This window comes from Vulpes vulpes, chromosome 5, assembly GCF_048418805.1.
Source record: "Vulpes vulpes isolate BD-2025 chromosome 5, VulVul3, whole genome shotgun sequence".
Taxonomy (NCBI): Eukaryota; Metazoa; Chordata; class Mammalia; order Carnivora; family Canidae; genus Vulpes; species Vulpes vulpes.
In genome coordinates, this window is record NC_132784.1 from 109,228,289 (window position 1) to 109,240,293 (window position 12,005).

The window sequence follows — 12,005 nt, forward strand, 5'->3', positions numbered from 1 at the left end:
TTGTGGTTCAGCAGGTGTGAAGCTCCGATTTGGGATAACGAATGTTCCGAATGACAAGAAATCACCTACTTATGTTTATATTTATGTTTTAAGATATGCCAGGATCAGAAGGTTTTATCTCATTTGCCAAATCCAGTTGACTTGAAGGGGCCTTTTGGAGGTCGTTGTGGAGCAGGAATTGGAATGGCATCTCCGCTCACTGCTGTGATCGTTAGTTGTGTCATCCATGGGAGTGACTGGATGTGTGTGGGGTTGGGTGGGTGGCATGGAGGTCTCCAGTTTGCTGTCCTGGAAGTAGGGTGGCTTCAGGAGAACGTACATCCGGGTTTCCAGGAGATCTCCCTCTTAGGAGATGCTGGAAGACTGGGAGAGACAAGCACCCGCAGTCACTACTGCCCTTTCAGCCCTGACCATTCCCACCCCACCCTGGTCCCACCTCCTCACATACCTTCCCCCTGAGTGTGGACAGGTAGAGTGAAGAGGGCAGAGGAGGGTTCAGAGAGGCTCCCCAAAACTATTTGCACCCCCCCAAAGTTTCTTGGGAAGGAGACTAAAGCAGGGAAGTCAAATTTTTATTGTCCGTTAGGAAATGAAGTGAATTCTTGAAACAGGAATCCATGCCCACGTCTGCTAGGGATGGACTGTGTGGGCTCACACACGCACCTCTGCAGAGCCATGGTCCCCAGTCCCCAGAACAGGTGGGAGGGGTTGGCCAGTCAGCTTCTCTGGTCCTGGGGCCTGGCTGCCTGCGGTCTGTCGGCGGGAGGAGTGGCTCCCAATGGTCAGCTCAGCGTCCCTCCTCTGCCCTGTCCCTGGCGCTGGTTGTCTTGCCCGGAGCCTCCACACCCAGGTGGGCTGAGAATGGGAAGAGGCTCCCCTTCGCATCCCACCTCCCCTGCATCCCCCCTCCCCTCCAATGAGTGCAGTCACCTCCACCAAGAGCAGCGTCTGGTGGTTTGAACACCCAAGGCTTGACTGGGTTAAGCAGGCGGCCTTCAGCCTAAAAGGGCCTGACGTGGGTGAAGCAGGGCAGTGGGCAAACAGAGCAAGCGCTGGACATAAAAATCCGAGAGAAGGGACCCCTGGGTGGCTCAGTGGTTGAGCGTCTGCCTTCAGTCCAGGGTGTGACCCTGGAGACCCAGGATCAAATCCCATGCCCGGCTCCCTGCATGGAGCCTGTTTCTCCCTCTGCCTGTATCTCTGCTTCTCTCTGTGTGTGTCTCTCATGAATAAATAAATAAAATCTTTTGAAAAAATCCGAGAGAAGAAAAAAAAGTCTGAGAGAAGAGGTGAGACCAGGATGCTGGCGTTTGCATAACCCCATGGGGGTGGAGAAAGAGAACACAAAGGTTTAGGTAAAGTAGCTTTCTTTGCTTTGTGTGTTTTCAGATCTTTTCTTTTTATGTTTTCGGATAAATAGATTTCATTAGACATTTATCGTGTGCCCAGGACAGTGCGCACAGGCAGGTACCTCTCAGGGTGGACAAGGCCTTGGGCGCGGGGCCTGGAGGCCAGACGGCACCCTCGGGCCTGGCGGGCACGGGCCACCAGGGGGCGCCCGAGCTCACGGCAAACGGCCGGTCCTGCCCAGCGGGTCCGCGGGATTCTTTTTTTTTTTTAATTTTTATTATTTTTTAAGATTTTATTTATCTATTCATGAGACACACACACACACAGAGAGAGAGGCAGGGACACAGGCAGAGGGAGAAGCAGGCTCCACGCAGGGAGCCTGACATGGGACTCGATCCCAGGTCCCGGGGTCACGCCCTGGGCCCAAGGCAGGTGCCTAACTAACCCCTGAGCCACCGAGGGATGCCCTGGTGCGTGGGATTCTGGGAAAGATGGGCCGTGCATCCCAGGGATGTGGCTGCTCTGGGGTGGGGGTTGCTGGCTCCCCCGCTCCAAGGCCCCCCGCCCGCCCACACCTCTCCCGGCCCTTCCCCTGCACCTGCTGCCCCGCATTTTGCATTTGCAATTTCAATTTTTTTCCCCTTCTGGAAAATAATCTTTAGCGAGATCCCACGAGCCAGCCACACAATCCGTTCCTGATCTGAAGGTGTCCTCTTTCTTTGCCATTTGGTCTTTTTTTTTTTTGGCGTGGCACCCTCCAGACCGGGCCTGTTTCCTCGGATCTGAGCAGCTCGGGCGTCCTGTGCCTCCTTCTCTTTGTGCCCAACGTGGCTTCTTTCTCTTTTTCCGGGGCCGGTGCTGCCTGGGAAGGATTTGTGTCTGAGAATTGTTCTCTGCCGGACCAGAAACAATTATGAAGATGCGTGAGCATCTGACTCCCTCTTGCCAGGCCCTTGTGGGGCAGTGGGTATTTTTATTTTTCTGGGGTTCCTTTGTCTGGGAGATGGGGTTGAGGGGCTGGGTGAGAGTCCTCATGCCCTGTCCCCCAGCAGGCACAGGTGTGGGGCTGCTGGGCTGGAGAGAGACAGAGCGCCAGGGCCCCAGGCTGAGCGCAGCGTCCCCAGGGGGATGAGGCCCAAGGCCCGAGCCCATTGTTTGGTGCCCCTTTCTCAGCTTCCACCCAGTGGTATTTCTTTGTTTTTGTTTCTGGTTTTTTTTTTTTTTTTTTACATGTAAGTGCACGTAAGGCATTTATAGACTTAAAATTTCCAGGCAGGGGGATCCCTGGGTGGCTCAATGGTTTGGCGCCTGCCTTTGGCCCAGGGCGTGATCCTGGAGTCCCGGGATCGAGTCCCGCGTCGGGCTCCTGGCATGGAGCCTGCTTCTCCCTCTGCCTGTGTCTCTGCCTCTCTCTCTTTCTGTGTCTATCATAAATAAAAACAAGTAAATAAATCTTAAAAAAAAATTCCAGGCAGGCCCTGGGGGGGGGGGGGTGTCTGGGATCCAAAAACCCCTTGCGAGTTTTAGACCTGAGAGAAGTTGCTTATTGGTTAGAGTCCCGTTGTGGAACAGAAGCCACCCCGGTTACTTAAACAGTGAGAATTTAATATAAACAGTAGTTAAGTAGGCATAATTAATAGGTCACTAAAGAGGTGGGAAGAGAACACTAGGTTGTCCTAAACGTAGGAGGCCCTGTCACCTGTAGGAATTATAGAATTTAGGACCTTGGCGGGGGCAGCCAAGTGTCCAACTCTTGGTTGCGGCTCGGGCATGATCTTGTGGTGGTGGTGGAATCAAGCCCCACGTTGGGTTCCGAGCTCAGCGTGGAGTCTGCTTGAAATTCTCTCTCCCTCTGCCTCCCCTCTCCACTCACTCTCTTTCTGTCAAATAAATTAAAATAAAACTTAAAAAAAAATTAGGACCTGGTGGACCTGGGACCCACACCTCTGAGGATGGGGCATGGCCAACGGGTGTGTCTCTGAGCCGTGGACACTGGGGATGTAGATGGGCTTCAGCTGCCATCAGGGGATGGCATTGCTACTCTGGGGTGAGGAAATATTGCGGGGGCAGCCCTCAGAGCCACAGACCGAAGCAAGGAAGCCCAAAGAGGCAGACTTCCAGGAGGAGATGAATCCTTTCTTCCACCATCTTCACCTACTGAAGCCTAATGTGGAATCATCCGGAAAAACAGAAATATGGTGTGCAGAAGTGTGATTTTAGAGCTGAGAGGCCATGGCCTAGAATCTGGCATGGTGTGCTCGACTGCAATAGCAGAGGGGGTCAGGTGTGGGCAAGGGCAAGGGAGGCACACTCAACCAGTATTTTTATTCCTTTCCTTTTCCTTTTTATTTTTATTTTTTTAATCACTGATACTTCAAGACTAATAGGTCTGACGATGAACCACTGGGATGTCAGGCTGGCTGCGTGGGACAGGAGCTTATGTGGCTCCTGCACAGGAAGAGGGCGCCATCCTTGTCTATCATTCCAGAGAAAGTTCTGTGGAGGCTTGCAAGTGCCTCCGAGGCGGCTCCTCTGAGCTGGGAGGCCCATCAGGCACCCCGCGAACCGGAGAGCTGCCTCCCTCTTGTGGACACCTGCTGTGCCGCAGCGGGGCAACAGGACCCGCCTCCTTGAACACCAGGAATGAGGTGGGACCTGGCTGGGAAAAGTCAGTGGATCCTCTGATGTCGGTGAAGGAGCTGGGGACGATGCCTTTCTTCAAAAGGGATGACAGTCTCATCCCTTGAGATCTAGATTCACTGCTTGAAGAACCCAATGGCCTATTTGGTCAGGTACAGAGGCCCAAAGCTAAAAGACAAGCCTATCCCTCTCTTTTTTTTTTTTAATTTAAATTTAATTGATTAACAAAATGTAGCATTAGTTTCAGAGGTAGAGGTTAGTCTTAATATAACACCCAGAGCTCATTCCATCATGTGTCCTCCTTAATGCCCATCCCCCTACCACCTCCCCTTGGGGACCCTCAGTCTGTTTCCTATGTTTAAGAGTCTCTTATGGTTTGTCACCCTCTCTGATTTTGTCTTGTTTTATTTTTTCCTCCCTTCCCCTATGATCCTCTGTTTTGTTTCTTATGTTCCGCATACGAGTGAGATCATATGGTAATTGCCTTTCTCTGAGCTAGGTAAGTAAGAAAACTTCTTACAAAGTAAGAAACTTACTTTGCTTAGCATAATACCCTCTAGTTCCATCCACGTCATTGCAAATGGCAAGATCTCATATTTTTTGATGACTGAGTAGTATTCCATTGTGCATATACACATCTCTATCCATTCAGCTGTGAATGGACATCTGGGCTCTTTCCAAAGTGTGGCAATTGTGGACATTGCTGCTATGGACACTGGGGTACAGGTGCCCCTTCGGGTCACTACATTTGTATCTTTGGGGTCAGTTCCTAGCAGTGCAATTGCTGGGTCGTAGGGTAGCACTATTTCCAACTTTTTGAGGAACCTCCCTACCGTTTTCCAGAGCGGCTGCACCAGCTTGCATTCCCCCAGCAGTGTAAGAGGGTTCCCCTTTCTCCACATCCTTGCCAACATCTGTTATTTCCTGATTTGTTCATTTTAGCCATTCTGATGGGTGTGAGGTGGTATCTCATTGTGGTTTTGATTTGTACTTACCTGATGTCAAGTGGTATTGAGCATTTTTTCATGTAAGACAAGCCTATCTCATCTAGACATCTGCCCTGGGTCTTGGAGTATCCTTTAAAGGGGGGGCTGGGGGGACGACTTTCTCTGTAAAGGGCCCAGATGGTAAAAACTTGAGGCTGGAGACCTTACCGTGTCTGTCTCAATCACGCATTCTGCCAAGGTAGTGGGGCAGCAGCCATGGACGGTAACCAAACAGAAGGGTAGGTTGTGTTCAGATACAGCTTTATCAGTGACACTGAAATTTAAATTTCATATAATTTTCACCTGCCATAAATATTACTCTCCTTTTGATTTTATGAAATTGTTTTAAAATGTTAAAAAAAAATCATTCTTAGCTTGCAAGCCTGACAAAAACAGGCAGTGGGTTGGATTGGGCCCAAGGCTAGAGTTGACGAATCCTTGATTTACAGTCTTCAGCCTTTCAGGTCCTTAGGTGGTACCACTCAGTGTCAGCTAAAATCCTTGAAGTGGCTCCTGCACTACCTTAAAATTCCCGGAAAGTTAGCCGTGTACCCACAGGACCCAGCTCCTGGGATCGCATGGGCCGTGGCACCAGCCTGAGCTTTCTGTTCCCTGTTTTACAGGTTTGAGGGGGCTTCCAGGGGAGAAACTCTGACTCTCAATTCCACCTTTTTTTCTAACAAGACAGAGTCTTGATCTCATTTAAATACCTGGTGCTGAGTTCTGACGAATGGAGGTCTCCATCTGAACCTAATACGTAGCATGAAGAGTTGCATAGAGACCATTCATCATTGAAGGGAAGAATGTCTCCAGATATCTTTAAACAACATACCCCCTCAATGCACTGAAAATATATGACAGGTTTAGTGACAATGTGATTTTTACGTGGTTTCCCCAAATCCCAATCTTTTTCAAAAGCAAGCTGCACTGTGCTACAACTTCTATCCAACGTATGGTTTCATTTCATGGATATTCAATTTGGATATTCCAGTGGAGACAGGATAAATATGAGGCACCCTGAAGGATCTGAAAGGGCTTTTGTGGAAAAAAGCTTAGAGCGGCCTTACCTTTTGGGTCGCAAAGCAGGGAGTGGGTGTTTGTGTTTTCTTTCAGGTGTGCAGAGAAGTTCTGGAAGGATAGCTAGCAAGAACTGAATACCTGGTGGATGTGGGGGAGACGCTTCACTGCATCTGCTTCCAGGCCCTGGTTGTGAGCCCTCTCTGCACCTGCCTTTTCCCTTCTCCCTCCTCACCTGTCAGCAGGACCTGACTCTGCCAGGTTGCGAGGACACAAGGCTCCCTAAGACACAGATGCGTGTGTTGCCAGTGAAGGAGTCAGGCGTCTAAAGAAAAACTGGTAATATCATGTGATAAATGCTAAACAGCCCGTGAAGGGACCCAGAGGAAGTGCTAATTACCTGTCTAGGAGCAGAAGAGGTAGGTGTTCAACGGGTGCAGAGGAGGAGGGGAAGGGGACTCCTGTCTGAGGATGCAGCCTGCACCCGAGCCCAGGGCTGTGCGCACAAGAGTCCGGGCGATGTCTGCAGGGCTGCTTGGGGTGCTAGAGGGGTCGGGGGTGGTGTCCGATGTTGAGTCCATGGAGGGCAGAGAAGAGAAGGGGAGCAGGGGTTGGAAGGGGAGGTGATGAGGCCTGCAAAATTGGTCGGGGACAGTGTGTGAGAAATTTGTGCTTTTCTGGGGCTGGGAGGGGGTCGGGGTGTCCCTCAGAGGACTCAGAGCAGTGAGGGCACTGGGCAGACAGACAGGAGGCCCCCAATCTGTGAAGTGGGGGGCTGGACTAGCCAAGCCCGGGGGTCCCTTGCAGGGCTGACATTTCGCAAGGAGAACAGTGTTTGTTCTCTTTGCGAAATTGCTGGGCCGACTGCTGAGGCTCAGCCAGGTGCAGGGGGAGGCCTCGCACCCGGGCCCCACCTCGGGGCGGTGAGCAGTCCTCGGGCCTGTTGCTCAGGGGAGAAGAGGCAGCAGGCTGGGGAGAAGTCACCGCCTGGGCCTGGGACTGAGTCAGTGGCCCAGCCAAAGCCCGCTACCCAGTGGGAAGAAAGATGAGTCGCTGAAGAAACTGATGGATGAGCTCCTCCCTCCCCACCCTGCCCAGATGTTCTGGGAGACTCTGGCTGAACTCTGGGGCACACCCATCCATGTTCCTGGCAAGCATGGCAGGCTGGAGTGTTTCACTACCTGGCTTTTAGCTGCTGCTGGCGCAGACCCAGGACAGGAGGGCTTAGGCCTAGCGAGGACTCTGTGACGCCCGGAATGGGCAAGACCCCTCAGGTGGGTGCCCTGCTGTCTCCGGAAGGACCTGAGGGCAAAGGTTTAGTCATGGACACTTGGCAGCTCCAGACAGGGGCAGAGTTTTTTTCAGGCTGATGTTCAGGGTGGATCTCTCTCTACTTGCATATGAAATCAATGAGATAATGGATGTGAAAACATTTTGAAAAGTCACCAAACTTATTGCACCCCGTCCTTCTGCTCTGCCTCCTGCATTTCCCATTCCTGCCCCTGTGCCACCATTCCCCCAACGCTCCTTTGATTCCTTTTTCTCCTTCTGTTCTCCCCTCACAGCTGAACAGACTCTGAGCTTTGTTGACTCGATTTCTGAACTTTCTCATCCATCCCCCTTGATTTCATTTCTGCAGTCCTTGCCCTGGCCCGGGCCCCGGATTTCTTACTTATACCAGAGTAATAAAGTTTATCTGTTCTAGTCCCCCTTTTCTTCTTTTGAGTTATCAGCCACACTGCTACCAGATGCTGTCATCTTCAGCCGTATTCCTGATTATTTTACTCCTCTGGTCCAAAGCGCTCAAAGGCTATCTGTTGTCTGCAGAGTGATAAACTCTGAGGTCCAGTATTCAAGCCTCCTAGGCTGGCCCACTTCCCTGTGTTCACAGAGATCCTCTAGCTCACCTTGGCTTTCTGCCTTTTGTGCTTTCACTCAAGCCCTGCAATCTTCCTGGAATGCCTTCGCTTTCAGAAACCTCCTCACAAGTTTTTTTCTCCGTTCTCCAAGGTCCAGATGAATTATGTATGGGATAAGAAAGGCGGGAATGATTATAGTTTAGACGCATCAAAGCATCTTTTTTAAAAAAAAGAAAAAAACTGATCTCATTAATGTATCCACGCGGTGTAGACTCATTTTGTGCAGGACACTGTGCTGTGGATTGGGATGCAAAGGCTCACCGGGTACATTACATGCACTCGGGCACGGGGATCTAGAGCTCCGGGGATTAAGCGATTAAGCTTTTCTTTCTTTCTTTCTTTCTTTCTTTCTTTCTTTCTTTCTTTCTTTCTTTCTCTTTCTTTCTTTCTTTCTTTCTTTCTTTCTTTCTTTCTTTCTTTCTTTCTTTCTTTCTTTCTTTCTTTTTCTTTCTTTCTTTCCTTCCTTACCCAAATCCACAATTGCATCTCCAACACTAGTGCCAAAATATCTGTGGAGTAGCTGTATCTCTTTTTGCCCTTGCTACAAGGAAGCTCAAAGGCAAATTTGACCCTCAAACACAGTATTCTTTAGTGTGTTCAAACATCCACACATAACAGATGCCAAGTGTGGACTCAGAGCTTTGTTAGATCAAACTATGATGTGCAAGACATACGCATGGTTTCTGCCCCAAAGAGCCAACTGTTAATTATTACATAGTTAGCATATCTTCATTTCTGTTTTCTCTATTCCTGATCTTGTAGTTTGTTGCATCTATCTTTAGGAGCTTTTTTGTTTCAAGTTTTAATTTACATTCTAGGTAGTTAACATATAGCTTAATATTAGTTTCGGGAGTAGAACTGAGTGATTCATCACTTGCATCCAACATTCAGTGCTCGAATAGACCTTTAGTTTCATGTTATAAAGTGATTTTCAGAAGTACAGTCCATATATAAAAGTAAAAATATCCCAACACTGCTAATAAGGTCCCCGATTTGATCACTATTGCCATGAATTATATATTTTTTATTACTTTATCATGGGGTCTCTCCTAAAGCCAGGTAGACATATAAATATAACTGATACAAAGTTTGATGTGATCGTCGCAATCTTGTAAGGCCTTATTTTTCTCTGTTCCACCTTGTAGACTCAGAGTGACATGTAACATTCTGTCACAATAAAAATATTAGCCCCAAGTTATTATTTTGGGGGAAGATTTGCTTTTCTGTGGCTCGTATATAATTTTGATTTAAAAAAATCGATTACAGTATTTTTTTAAAATTTTATTTATTTATTCATGAGAGAGAGAGAGAGAGAGAAAGGCAGGGACACAGGCAGAGGGAGAAGCAGGCTCCCTGCAGGGAGCCCAACGTGGGACTTGATCCCGGGTCTCCAGGATCAGGCCCTGGGCTGAAGGCAGGTGCTCAACCACTGAGTCACCCAGAGATCCCCTCGATTACAGTATTGATAATATTTGTATGTCACCTCAAATCCTTTTTAGAAACTCGGCAGGGTGTGGGATGTAAATCAGTTAGCATTTGGATAAACATGGCTTATCCATCGGAAAAAGTGAGAGTGGGGAGATGCAGGGGTTAGGGGTCCCCTCAGTGTTCTCTCAGCGGCCACTCGAGTTTAATGTACTTGCAGGGTGGAGATGCAGGTGGGGACCCCTCCTTCCTGAAGATACCTGTACGTGGCTAGGGTCTTGCTACTGGGTTGGTGGAGGTGGTCTCTGCACCTGCTCAGCACAGAGCTGCCTCTGCGCTGGGCGGTGCCTGCCCGTGGGCCACATTCGGAGAGGCTGTACCCCAGCCCTGGAGACCCCAGTGCTGCAGAAGGCTTTAATCAGGCCTCCAACTGTTCCACCAGGCGTGGTGTTCAGGGACGTTTGCCTAATCCACCGACACATTCACTTCATAGCAACTGAGGTATGCTGGGCACGTGAATCGGGGAACCAGGCCCAGGATTTTAACAGACCTCATGTCTTCACAGATCTCTCTCTGTTTTGGTGCCTGGGGAGCTCACTGCTTGTGTGCCTCCCCCCTTCTCATCATTTCCAGGTTCTTGATATTTAGTGTGAAGTATCACATGTAGATGTCAAAGATGGAGCTTGTGAGAGCCCACAAGTGAGAGAAGCTTGTGCAGGAAGCCTGCAATCTGGGGACCTGTTATGGAGCATGTGGGATTTTTCCAAAAGAAATCCCTGCTCAGGTTGGGGGTGGGGTGGCATCAAGAGCCAGATTCCACCCGAACCTCACTTGATGCCAAAAACGGTCTTCAGTCTGTTTAATTTATGGTGCGTTCTCAGGACATCTGTACTCAGATGCTAGGTACTAGGGCCACACGTATAAGTAAAATGGTCCTAGAGGTACTTACTGTCTCATGATGATGATAATGATGATGACAATGGTGACAGCAGGTAAAATTCACTCAACTCTTACTAACGTGCCTATTTCCGTGCTAGGTATTTTGTATTATTTCACGGAACGCACACAAATTCACCCCCAATTATTCCCTCGATTTAATAAAAGGGAAAACTGAGGCTTGGAGGGATTAAGGAACTTGCCCAAGACAGTCCTACGGGGTAGAGTCGATGATCAGTCCCAGGTCTGTGTGACCCCAGGCCCCATCCTCTCACTGCCCTACTATGCCACCCTCCCAGTCAGAGGGCGCAGCCTCTCTGGGGCACAGAGGCACCTCAGCTATGGAAGGTGGGGCAAGACAGGTGCTATGGCTAAACACATGGACTCTGTCTGAATGATGGTGTGGCTCCTGTTTGTTCATGAGAACGTGGCAAAGCCCAGGTGATTTTTCCTTCAGAAGTTATGTCTGCTTGTTTCCCAGGAGGCTACATGAGGACATAAAGGTGACGGGCACTGAGGGGGGCACTTGACGGGATGAGCACTGTTTGATATGCTATATGTTGGCAAATTGAACTCCAATAAAAAAAAATAAAGGATATTTGAATGTTAAATGAACCAGACAGCTTATGAGATGTTTCACGTCCATCTCTTCTCTGAACTCTTGAGGAGTATTTTATTCTTTTCCTTATACAGAGAAGGATGCTGGAACATGGAGGAGTTGACTGATTGAAGTTTGAACAGTTGATACATGTCCCAGCTGGGATTTGAACTCAGGCCTCCATGGTTCCAAAGCCAGGCATGCTGTTTCTAGGACACCCAGTTATGCCATGAAACAGGCTGACGCTGAAGGGCACTCTCTGTCTAGGTAACAAATACTCGCCGGGGCTCTGGTTAGGGAGAGCACTGCGCTGGGTGCAGGAGAAACGCAGATGAGTGTGACATGGCTCCTCTGAAGGAGCACACGATCCAACGGGGAGATGGAGTGGGCCATGCAGATGATTCTAGACAAGATCCAAAGAATGCGATGCTGTAAATGGTGCCTTTGTTAGCTGACCGCCTCCCCACCCCCCACCCCCCACCCCGCCCCATTCCAGCAGCTGGTTTGTGATGGTCCCCTTTCACCCCCAGAAAGTCCCGAAGCACCCGGTGCTCCAGCTCCTTTGAGAGATCTGCACGTGAGTGCAGGCCCACTCCTGGGGAGAGATTTCAGAGGTCAGGAGAATTTGCAGCTCCAGTGCCCCCCACCACACTGGTCTCTGGCCGCCCCACCAGAGTACGGCCTTCTCTGTCTAGGCAGTAACGTGTCTGCTTTTTTTCCTCTCTCTGGAAACGCACTTTGACATTTTTTTAACAAATAACACAATTTTCCCTTTGTGTTTCCCTTAATAAAACACAGAAATGAGAGCAAGAAAAGGAAAGTAAAAAAACATGTTCCTGTCATCTCCACTCTGTAACAGGATGTCCTCCCTCCCTTGCTGTCTCCCTCCCACCGCGCGAGGGCCTCTGCTTACCCCGTCCTCACTCTCTCCCCAGATCTCAGCCACAAGCATTCATGAGTCTGGTGGTGGAGCTTCTGTGTTCTCTGCCATAGAAGGGGTAGCTCTCTGGCTGGTTCCACAGATTGCTACTTGACAGAGGACAGGTGGCAGGAAGAGGACCAGAGGCAGCTCCCAGGTGAAGAGGTATGGGCAGGTTACAGGGACCCTGTGCACCCTCTTGAGGCCCCCCCATT